This window comes from Parasteatoda tepidariorum, chromosome 4, assembly GCF_043381705.1.
Source record: "Parasteatoda tepidariorum isolate YZ-2023 chromosome 4, CAS_Ptep_4.0, whole genome shotgun sequence".
NCBI classification, from domain to species: domain Eukaryota; kingdom Metazoa; phylum Arthropoda; class Arachnida; order Araneae; family Theridiidae; genus Parasteatoda; species Parasteatoda tepidariorum.
This window is the reverse complement of record NC_092207.1, coordinates 72,354,547-72,365,532: the sequence shown is the minus strand read 5'-3', so window position 1 is coordinate 72,365,532 and position 10,986 is coordinate 72,354,547. Positions and strand designations below refer to the sequence as shown.

At 28.6% G+C, this 10,986-nt stretch overlaps 1 protein-coding gene across 1 annotated transcript in view; it reads left to right on the top strand.

Moving 5' to 3' along the window:
* The window catches only part of LOC107441687 (very long chain fatty acid elongase 7), a 120,096-nt gene that overhangs the window by 36,543 nt on the left and 72,567 nt on the right, over positions 1–10,986 (top strand). The gene's annotated exons all lie outside the window — the stretch shown is intronic.

Here is a 10,986-nt window from a genome sequence, read left to right as displayed (position 1 = left end):
CCCAGCTATGGTTGGTCGATACAAATTCTACTCCCTGATCGCACTGACCACAGTGCTATGATAAAATATCTTCAGTGGTAGATGGATCATGGGTTAGAATCTTCTTGCCGTAGGGTTAACCATGGAAGGGTTGGGTGGTTTTTCTTTTCATGTAACGCAAATGTGGGTTAGTTAAGTCATCCACAAAGGCTCGTTTGACCTAATGGTTGATCCAAAAGTTCCCTTGTCTTCAGGATTGGGTTCAAAATTACAGGGCTATGGAGTTGAACGTTAAGTCGTAAACGCAGAATTGGGCCGGTTGTTCAACGCCGTTTATAAAATGAAATAAAATAGTTTTCAACACACTTTAAATTTCAATTAATTTCACACAATCTTTAATAGTACTAAGCTTCTTTATTACAGTCTTGTGCATCATTTTACTATTTTTTATAAGGAAAATTTGCTGAACGACAAATAAAATGTTTTCGTGTTGATTATTTTATAAATTCCTTTTTCGCTTTTCATCTTGATGAACCAGATTCATTCTGCGCATTCTATACCCTCTGCTCGTCTGATACTTCATCCTGCTTTGGTCAGTGCTTCGACAAAACATTTTTTTGTAATGTTCTACTATGATTCAATTAGCGCCATCAAAATAACAGTTTGAGTTATCCCCGTTTTTGTTCCTTATTTATCGTGTAATGAGGAGATGAGTCAATTCTGATTCTAAAGTTCTTGACAAAAACATATTTGTGCTAGTTTTTGATTCGAAAACTCATGCTTTGGTACTGAAACCAGAAAACTGCAAAACTCCATTATGGTAAGTTCTTGAAGGCAAGAAATACACTAAATGAGAAGACGATGAATGGATACAATTAAGTTAGATGCTGCTTTAGAATTTAAAATATAAACTCTATATCATAACTATTTAAATACTTGTTTCCTGACTATTTTTTTTTTGTAACCGGTCTTTTCTTTTCAAAGCAAATACTTGTTGAAAAATTGAAGATAAGCCCTTGTCTGTAGCCGTCCGCAATCATCGAGATTAATTGCACGTTCAAGAAGTCTCTTGATATCCATCCATTGAATTGTCATGAAGTACTTCCCTGCTGCACCCTCTACAAAAATCGTGAGACCATTAATCAGAAAGCAAGACGAATGTCTTCATTCTAAATATGTCATTCGTCTTGCAAGTGCAGAGAATGTCTATCGAATGAAATAATTCGATTTGATGAGGATTAAACCGTGGAACGTGCTTTTACAGTCTTCAAGATGGGTTAGTCACGATACAGGAATTTGTTTTTTGTTTTGAGAGAACTTTTATAAAAGTCACAGAAAGAGATTTTAATCTTTTCATGCTACCAGGCAGTTTTTTTTAATCTAAAGTGTTTTTGTCAAGAATTCATGGTTTCTTCACTTTTGATAGAACCTTGCTTTAACTGCTTGGAGGTTATCTGCTTTAGGAAGACATTTTTTAGTGTTAAGAAGTGTCATCCACATTGTGGTTTATCCAAACATTTTGACTTGTTTGAGTGTCTGGTTGAAAGCATCTGTCACATTGACACACAGCTGGAATAAAAGTAACGAGATGTTGTTCGTTGACGACTTCTTGCTACTTGCGAGCTTTAACTTTCTGATTGAGAAAAAAAAGTATGTTCAAAACTATGAGAAAAAGGTAAAATTTACCGTGTTTTTGGCTTTATAGGAACACTAAAAAGCTCGGTAATTTTTACCGAAGCGCTTTGGTGATGATTTTGAAAAAATTGACATTAAGATAGGGTTTGATAATATGTGATAAAATCTGGTAAATGTAATGCAGTTTAGAAATTTTATCATACCTTAGAGCATGACACAAAAACCATTTATTCGTTTAAATTTACTTTGAAATTTTGTATTTTTTACTAAAGGTATGGTAATAAAAACTGTAATTTTTAAAATCAGAATTTCTGGTAAACACCACACATACGAAAAATTTCCCAATTGAATGATTTAAATACCGTATATTTTGGTTCGATTAATGTTTTTAATTGGGTTTATTTAGGGTTTTTCAAATTATGGTTTTTGTTTTATATTTTTTTTATTATCATGCAGTACGTTAATTTTACCAGAATTTTCAACTCGGTGTAGAGGAGGATTTCTTTAAGGGTTATTACAGTTGCGAAATTATATTGTTCTTTTCCCTTTATTCCTATTCAATGGCATTTTCTTCAAAGCATAATTCAGAATGCGTATATGTAACAAATCGATTAAAACATAAAATATGTTCTTCATGAAAATATCCTGATATGAATATGAGATATTACATAAAATATTTTATTTTATAACCGCCGTTGAACAAAGACCACTAATACGTTTACTACTACTAATGTTTAACTTCATAGCTTTGTAATTTTGAGCCCAATCTGGAAGACATGAAAATTCTTGAATCAAGTATTGAGAGAAATCTACCTTGAGGACTTTTTGGTGGAACTAACTGGCATTTGAATTACATGGGAAGGTACACCACAAAAATCTCCCACGGTTAGCTTGTCTGCAAGGGGATCCTAATCCATGATCCGTCTAACACTGAGGATATTTCACCTCAGCACTGAGATCGGTGAGAGCCGGGTGAGGAATTCATATCGATCAGCCATCGCTGAATTCGAACCCAGATCATCTAGTTGGAAGGTGAACGTTCTATCCCTTAAGCCAACACGGCTCTATATAAGATATTATTGCTTACTACGTCACATTAGCGCTACACAAATGGACTATTGACATCGATCTGAGGTTTATCCTAGTCTCGAAGATATTTCGTCGCGCTTCACAAATTTAGATTTGAGAGCAAATGGATACAATAATCTTTTCATGGCATTTTAGTCTAAATTCCTTACAATATAGTAGATGTAGTTTCTCTGAAGAATTTAAGAACAATTTTTTGGCTGTGTGAGATACATTTGAATTTGTTATGACGAAGGGATGTTTATCTCAGAAATATAAACAAATTCATTTGAGAGATATTGATTTATTATTTAGAGGATATCCATACTCAGAAATAATGGAATAAAGAAAGAAAGTCCTTCAAAGGGATTAAGAGAATCATTCTCTTAACATCAATAGTTTCTGTAACGATAAAAATTCAGAGGCCGAAGCTTCCCAGTCCAATTGCCAATAATTACAAATTTAAATTAAAATGACTTGTTCCCAAAGCATAGTTAGAAGCATGGGAAGTGATCCATGGTTGGTGATTTCTCAAAAGATAACACAGCCAAAAATTTTAAAAACTAGGAAATATGTAATGCATACAGTGGCATCACGCATCTCATCTCCGCAGAGCTCCCTAGAGCTGCAATTGAGCTCAGAACATTTCCGTCTCTTAAACTGCTAGTGATTTTACAATAAACAGAATTTCAAACTTCTAAGATACAATAAAAAAAGATGGAATTCTAAACATCCAGTTTTTAGCTTTACTTCGAACACTTGCCCAATTAGTATAAAGTTAGTACTCTACTGATCACGCTGATAGGATGGTACTATGAGTAATTTTTATTACCTGAAAATGTAACTCTACTCATCACGCTGATAAAATGGTATTATGAGTAATTTTTACCTAAACATTTAAGTAAAAGTAACAATGTTTCTTTTAGCGAAGAATAAAATTTATGCAATATATATTTTTGCTGCTTTCTTCATAGTCTATATAGAAAGCAGCACATATGAAAGAATTTCGCTGCAGTTGATTGCTCTTCAGGAGTCTAAAGCATTTGGAAGATATTTAGATATTATTAAGAAATTAAAACGAGTTTAGGTGGCTATAGGCCTACTAGTATATTGTTATGTTTCGATATCAATTTTAAATTTAAAATACAATTGTTGACCATGAACATTTCTCCCATGAAATTAAACAATCGAAGGTGAAATGAAATAAAATACATAATACAAAACGAGAACTTGAAACAATGACCTAGGGGCAAATATGAATTGAGGAAATTAAACCTCATTTCCGTAATTAATTGCTACTGAAAGCAAGTTTTTAGACTGCGAATCTTTCCTTATAAACGAGTTTATGGTTTGTAATAAATATTATGGAAAATTTCTAAATAATTTTCTTAATAATTAAATACACCGTTAAAAATTTCTGGGATTAAATGACTAAATAGCAATTTATTTACTTGTTATTTTACCATATCCAAAAAAATCCCCCCTTAATAATCAGAAATAGGTCGGTTTCAAATTGTTAACTGTGAGGAAAACCGTTTATTATCTGCTTTCACCCTATACGATAAAACAACCAGAATTTTATCGCACCAGCTAGATCCACCAATAGGAGCCACTTAGTTCCTTCAGATGGGTACGTATTCTATCAGAGAGGGCAAATCTATCAATTTCGTGATCTTCAGAACTGGGTTCGACTCCCAGCGTTGACACTACAATAGTTCCTCCATTTCAGTGTCTTGCACTAACTAATTTGTGATCCTAGGCTATTAGAATACGATTCTTTCATTCAAGCAAAGATGGCAGCACCTTAAAGCTGCTAAACTATCTCCAATTTAATTTCCTTTCATTTAAATTTCCTTTATATGGATTTGAAACCATGCTAGATGTAAATATTAAGAAACAGTATAGGTTGGTATTCATGATTTTTTAACACGGTTAAGAAACTGTAAAGTGTTGTATTCATGATTTATTAATCATACTAGTTTACCATACGTTTTCAAAGAGGTAAAGTTAAAAAAAATGTTTTTTTTTTTACAGTAAACTTTACGTTTAATTGTATGGATAGACTTCTGCCGTGATTTTACCATAATTTTAGAATGAAAATTCTAACAGTGAACAAATACTCAATTCAATATAAAATCCTGCCCTTTCAACTACTAAGCGGTTTGGTATTTACCGGTAAATGGTATGGATTTGATGAATGAGGCATTGTATTTTCAGAGAATACTTGATATATAAATAAGTGACAAATAATTGAGATAATGATTATTTCGAAAATATCCGCGCAATAATTTTAAGGTGTAAAGACATTACTATACAGCTATCAGAAATCGTGATTGACGACCTTTTGTAGAGGTTCACTTTGGAGAAATAGTGTTGTATTTGAAAGTCTTGATAAAACCAAAAAATTTCCAATAAAACAACACGCTTATTTTGTCAACTGTGTAATTTCTAAATAACAAGGAATCGAACAAAATAAAAATCTATATTGAGAGTTTCATATTTCTTTTAATAGATCATGCGAAGTAAAATATACTATTCATAATTATTTTTTGTAGTCTAAATTGTATTATCTTTTATTTTACTAAGCATATATTTTATAATAATACAATTATATAATTTGCATTGAACTATATGCGTATGTTCATATATTTTGTAGTTCGTATATTTTTATAACTTACATTCAACAAAGTATACACTTTATTATAATACATTTTTATAATTATTCATTCTTATGATTTATTATACGTTTTTGAAATCATTCATTTTTATGATCTATTATTCGGATTCATAATTATTCATTTTTACGGTTTATTGTACGTTTTTATAATTATTCATTTATATGATTTATTATGCATTTTTATAATTATTCATTTTGTGATTTATTGTATGGTTTTGTAATTATTCATTTTTATGATTTATTACTCGGATTTATATTTATTCATTTTTATGATTCAATTTTACTATATGTCGGTGATTTATAGCTTTAAATTTTTATAATTTACATTTTACTGTTCAAGTATTTTGTAAATACAGTATTTCTAATTCGAGTTTCATGAATCTGTTCAGTACAAAATGCAAAATCTACTTTTTCATATCTTATTGTAACACTAGTTAATCGATTCATTTATACAAAACCATTTATACATTTATATATAAGTAAGCACATTTATTGAAATAAATTTCAGAATGAAAATTTGGAATTTTTTACCAAATAAATAAGCTGCATAATAAATATTTTTAAAACGAAAATTTTTTTGATTTAAAATATATTTTTGTATAAATTTAATGAAATTAAACGTTAATGATTAAAGTTTGAATGTTCTCTTAAAAGAACCTAGTAGTTATTGTCGTTCGTAGAAATAAATAATTGTTCGATTGTCGATATTTAATAGCTCAGCCTTCCTATATAATTTGATAAAGTCTTACTGAGGTTCTGGAAACCGGTCACAGAGCCGCAAAAAAATGCTATAGTACAAAATAAAAAGAAAAATAACTTCTTAAAGGTCAAGGGTACTGAGGGTTAAAAAAAAGATGTGGAATATGTGATTTTTCCTTATATCTATACTATACTACAAAAAAGTAATGTCATCATACAAACTATGTTATTTAATTTTTCTTTAAATAATTATAATCAGTTTTTTCCTTTTACGAATGAAATTCATTACTAAAAACTTAATGATTGTTGCAATACGCATTTCTAGAATATTGTTTGTCAAGCTTCTTTGATAAATTTCATTTTGCAAACTGTCAAAATTAATTTTCTCAATTTCCACATAAGCCTTCTTTTTTTTAGTGATGAAATAAAAAGAAATGCTGTTCAATACTTTTATCGCTAAATTTAACCAAATTCGAATATAGTTTATCTTATTTTCGTTTCCGTAAAAATTAATCTGAATGATAATTTAGTAAAAAATTATGAAATTTTTTTTTATTTTGCATCACTTCCAGAATCTGAACTTTTTTAAACCAATCAATATGATATAACCAGAAAAACTTAACTTTGATTAGTTTAAAAAATAGTTTTTGGTATACCAATAATTGGTAAACGAATGGTACACCAAAGAATAAAAAAATATGTATTTAGTTAATAAGTTTTTGAACAAAGAACTTGCTTTCACCATTGTTTACACGAAAAAAATACTTTCTGTTTTGATAGTAAATTGCGTTAAAAGTGTTTTTATTCATCTCTATATTTGGATTGAACTGTTTAAAAGTACCAAAAATTGTTTAAGTGAAGTAAGCTATAAAAAAAATGTGAACTTTTGGTCAATGAAAGTTGTATAAACAATTGAGGTTCTTAAATTTTTAATTCATTAAATCGCTCATGCAGTTTCCTTAATAACGATTATGTAATGCATAGAAATGTAAATTAAGAATATTTAAAATATAATTACTAATGATTAACTTATAATTTTAGTTACATACGGTTTTTTGTCGTAAATAACTGTTGCTTTTTTAAAATCAATTTCAATACATTTATGTTTGAAAATTGAATTGAAATTGAATACATTATTTCAATGCATATACATTTCAATGCAAATGAATTGTAATTGCGAAACCTAAAGCGTAGGCTCTACGTGTTAATCAGTCAAGGTTCCAAACTTCCTTAAACCTTTGGCGCAAATAAATGCATTATTTAGCATTTTAAAACTGTTGCTCTCTGTTTTCCATAAATTTACTGTGAGATTAATGACTTAGAAAGAATGTTAAAATTAAAGAAACATCGGACAAGTATAAAAGACCTTAGCGAGAGATGCATAATTAAACTACTAAGACGGAAGAACTTTTCTTCAATGTTACAAAAAAACCTTTATGACTTTCATGACTTGTACAAAACTTAAAGCACTATTTATGTTTTACTTAAGGGTAATTATGTAAATTATCGATTGGGTTTATCTTGGTTAAAGCCTTTGGCAACTATACCAGCATTATTTAGCATTTTTTAAATAAGTTTATGTTCCGTTCTTTATATACTTACTGTCAGATTAATAGCTTAAAAAATTATGAAATTAAAAAGAAACCGTCGAACTGGTATAAATGACCTTAAAGAGAAATAACATCATTAAAGACACAGATGAATACAATTTTCTTCAATTTTACAAAATTGCCCCTTCAGTTACTGACTTTCATGACTCATGCAAAACTTAAACCACTATTTATGTTTTGTTTAATTGAAATTATAGGAAATTATCAATTATCTTTTTTTTTTAAATAAATAAACTCATCCTATGATCGATGCAAAAAAGTTTAATGATCTGGATTAACATTAAAACCATAATGTTATAGTTATTTAAAATTGAAATTAAAAGAGAATATCTTGAAATAGCAGTTTAATAATAACTTAAATAAAAGTTTTTACATAATTTGTGCAGCTTGAAATCATTAGCAAATTCAGAAAAGATATTTTACACTTCAGCTTCTTAAACAGATAAAAAACTTTTAAATTAAATTTATATTCGTCGTTGAATAGCCGACCCAATTTTTGGGTTCACGACTACCTATGTTCATCTCCGTAGTTTTGTAATTTTGAACCAATCCAGAAGACAAGGAAACTCCTGGATTAGTACCCCCAGAGGTATTGATTTGATATGGGAACATGGAGGACTTTACGACTCGACATATTTAACGTGCATCAGTCACCATTTACTACGCGGGGAATCTTCAGCCGGCGGGGATCGAACCCACGAACTCTTGGACGTGGGTCCAGCTCCCTACTGATCAGGCTATTCAGGCCCCTTTAAATTTAATTAAAAAATTTTGGTTTTCAAAATAGTTCTTATAAACATACGAAACTGAAAAGTAAATCTAACCGAATACATGGTTTTTATGTTATACTCGAATTTATCGTGATAAAATTTCCAAATTTTTTCACATTTACCAAAAGTATTACCAAAGGGCTTAAATTAAGGCTTCCGAGGTTTTAAATGTGCCCTTACAACTAGAAACACTGTAAATTTAACCATAATTTGGTAGTTTTGACCACCCTTTTTTTTCTCAACGTACTTAATAAAAGTTTTAACTAAACACATACATTTGCTATTGTACCAAATAAGTTACGACCATATTTTTTTCAATATAAATGCGACAAATACGTACTACTCTTTGCATGATAAAAAACAATAAAGCATTTGCCACACAACTACAATAATTTACTGAGAAAATTCGTGTATTTTCATCGATATAGCTTTAGCTTCTAGTCACGCTTACTTGACACTTAAGAGGAGTTTATTCAGTCTTTTTGGCTGATCTCAGTGAACTCTTTTTGGTTGATCTATAAATACTCTTCCAGTTAATACTCTGACAGACTGGCAGAGTATTTATAGATAACATGATACGTATGGAAAAGTTATTTTGTCTCGTATCTATATTTTGTGAGTGTCACGTATTTACTGTTTTGTTCGATGAAAAGAAAAATTTTATAATCGAGATGAACATAACACTTATTAAATACCCTGGATGATTTTTTAAGTACAGGAAAATCGCCATTTTGAGTACAGTAAAATGTTTATAATGTTCAGGGAGATATGTTCAATAGTTTTAATATTTTTTCTAAAATAGTATGATTATTACAAAATGCATTTAAGAATGCATTTGAGAAAATTACACTTTTAACAAAAAAAAATTATGACTTCAGGAAACAAATAGAATTTAAAAAATGGATAGATAGAAAAAAATGGATATACACAAACTATATACATATAGATGTATACATGGAATTTCTCAATGACCAAGATCGCATGGATATTTTTAAAATCATAGTTATAACTCAAAGGAACAACTTTTAGCTTAGAAAAGGGGATGCTATTTAAAAGATTCTAGAAATCAATAAAATTAAATTTATTTTGCTTTACAAATTCTAAAATCGGTTGATTATTAGTGATAATCTAAGAAAAACCTTAATTACAGTATTGTTACTAATTTTGTTTAAGCATTTAGAGAAAATGGTGACAGGTTTAGTTAGATAAGTATTAGACCCACATATTCTAAATATTTTAGGAATTTTATGAAATTTTGGACTGATAATTAAGTAAGGGAATTATATCTTGGTAATTTTAATTTTTAACCTCTTATATAAAGCTAAATTTTTTTAAATGATAATATTATTATTTAAATACTAAGCTCAAATTTTTGCCATTTTTTAACTCCGTATTTAAAAGTTCAACAAGGAATGTTTTACAGAAGATTGCACAATTATTGTTATTTTTGTTTATGGCAATGATTACAAAAATTTTTTGCAGTTACTTAATTGATCGTACAATTTTAGAAAAATTTGTTGAATTATTACTTTTATTTAAAATTTTCTTATTATTGAAAACAGAGTTTTTAAAGTAATAATAAACAGCCCAATTCTATTCTGTTAATATACATAAAGGTAAAGAGAATCTGTTTGATATCTTTAAACAAAAATTATTGAGATCATTAAGAAAGTATTTTAGAATTTTATTAATTGTTATATGGTAAATGGGTCTAAATTTTGCGCCTTTTATCATTAAATTCCTAAGCTCTATGTTTTCTGTAATATTCAAATTACCAGTAATAATATGTTTATGGTGTTTATCAACAGAATCAAAATATTTCTCTTTTTCACAGTGACATTCATAATCAGATATGTTAATTTTCCCTAAATGTTTGCTAATATCATTATAATTAAATATAGTTCTACCAGGAGATTTATTATATTTAAAGTTTTTAATTATGTTAAAGTCTTTCAATAGAGTATACAATACATTTTTGAATTTTCAAAAATATTATGAAATTTAATCTTTTCGAAAATTAAGGTTTTGAAAAGTTAATAACGAAATATAAATTATGTAAATTTCTATTTTTATTTGAGAAAATTTTACTCATTTTAGCTTTTACAAGATCAGAACAAAGAATTTTGAAAAATTAATAAAGAAAAATTAATAAAAGCTTGAAGCTCATATACATCATTATTCTTAAGGGAGGAAACAAAATCTTTCATTGGTTTAATGTTATAATGTTTATTAAAATCTTTTTCCATATTAGAAATAAAATTTACGCTTTATTTGTCACAATTAAGAGAGTTTTTACTACTTCCTAATCATCGTTTACCTCGATTCTTTCGCTTATCTTTAATATGAAAAAGTGAGTAAGTTGAGTAGTTATTAAAGGTAAAATGTTTGTTGGCCCATACGGCAAAATTGTTCTGTATAAAAGCATGTAGTAATTTTCTTTTTGTATTCTTAAAACGATATCTTCTACTATATCTAAAATATTAATTTCAATACTGTTAAAATTGGCCAGTCAAACATCTGCACCAAATGCAAAAAGGTCAATTAAGCAAAC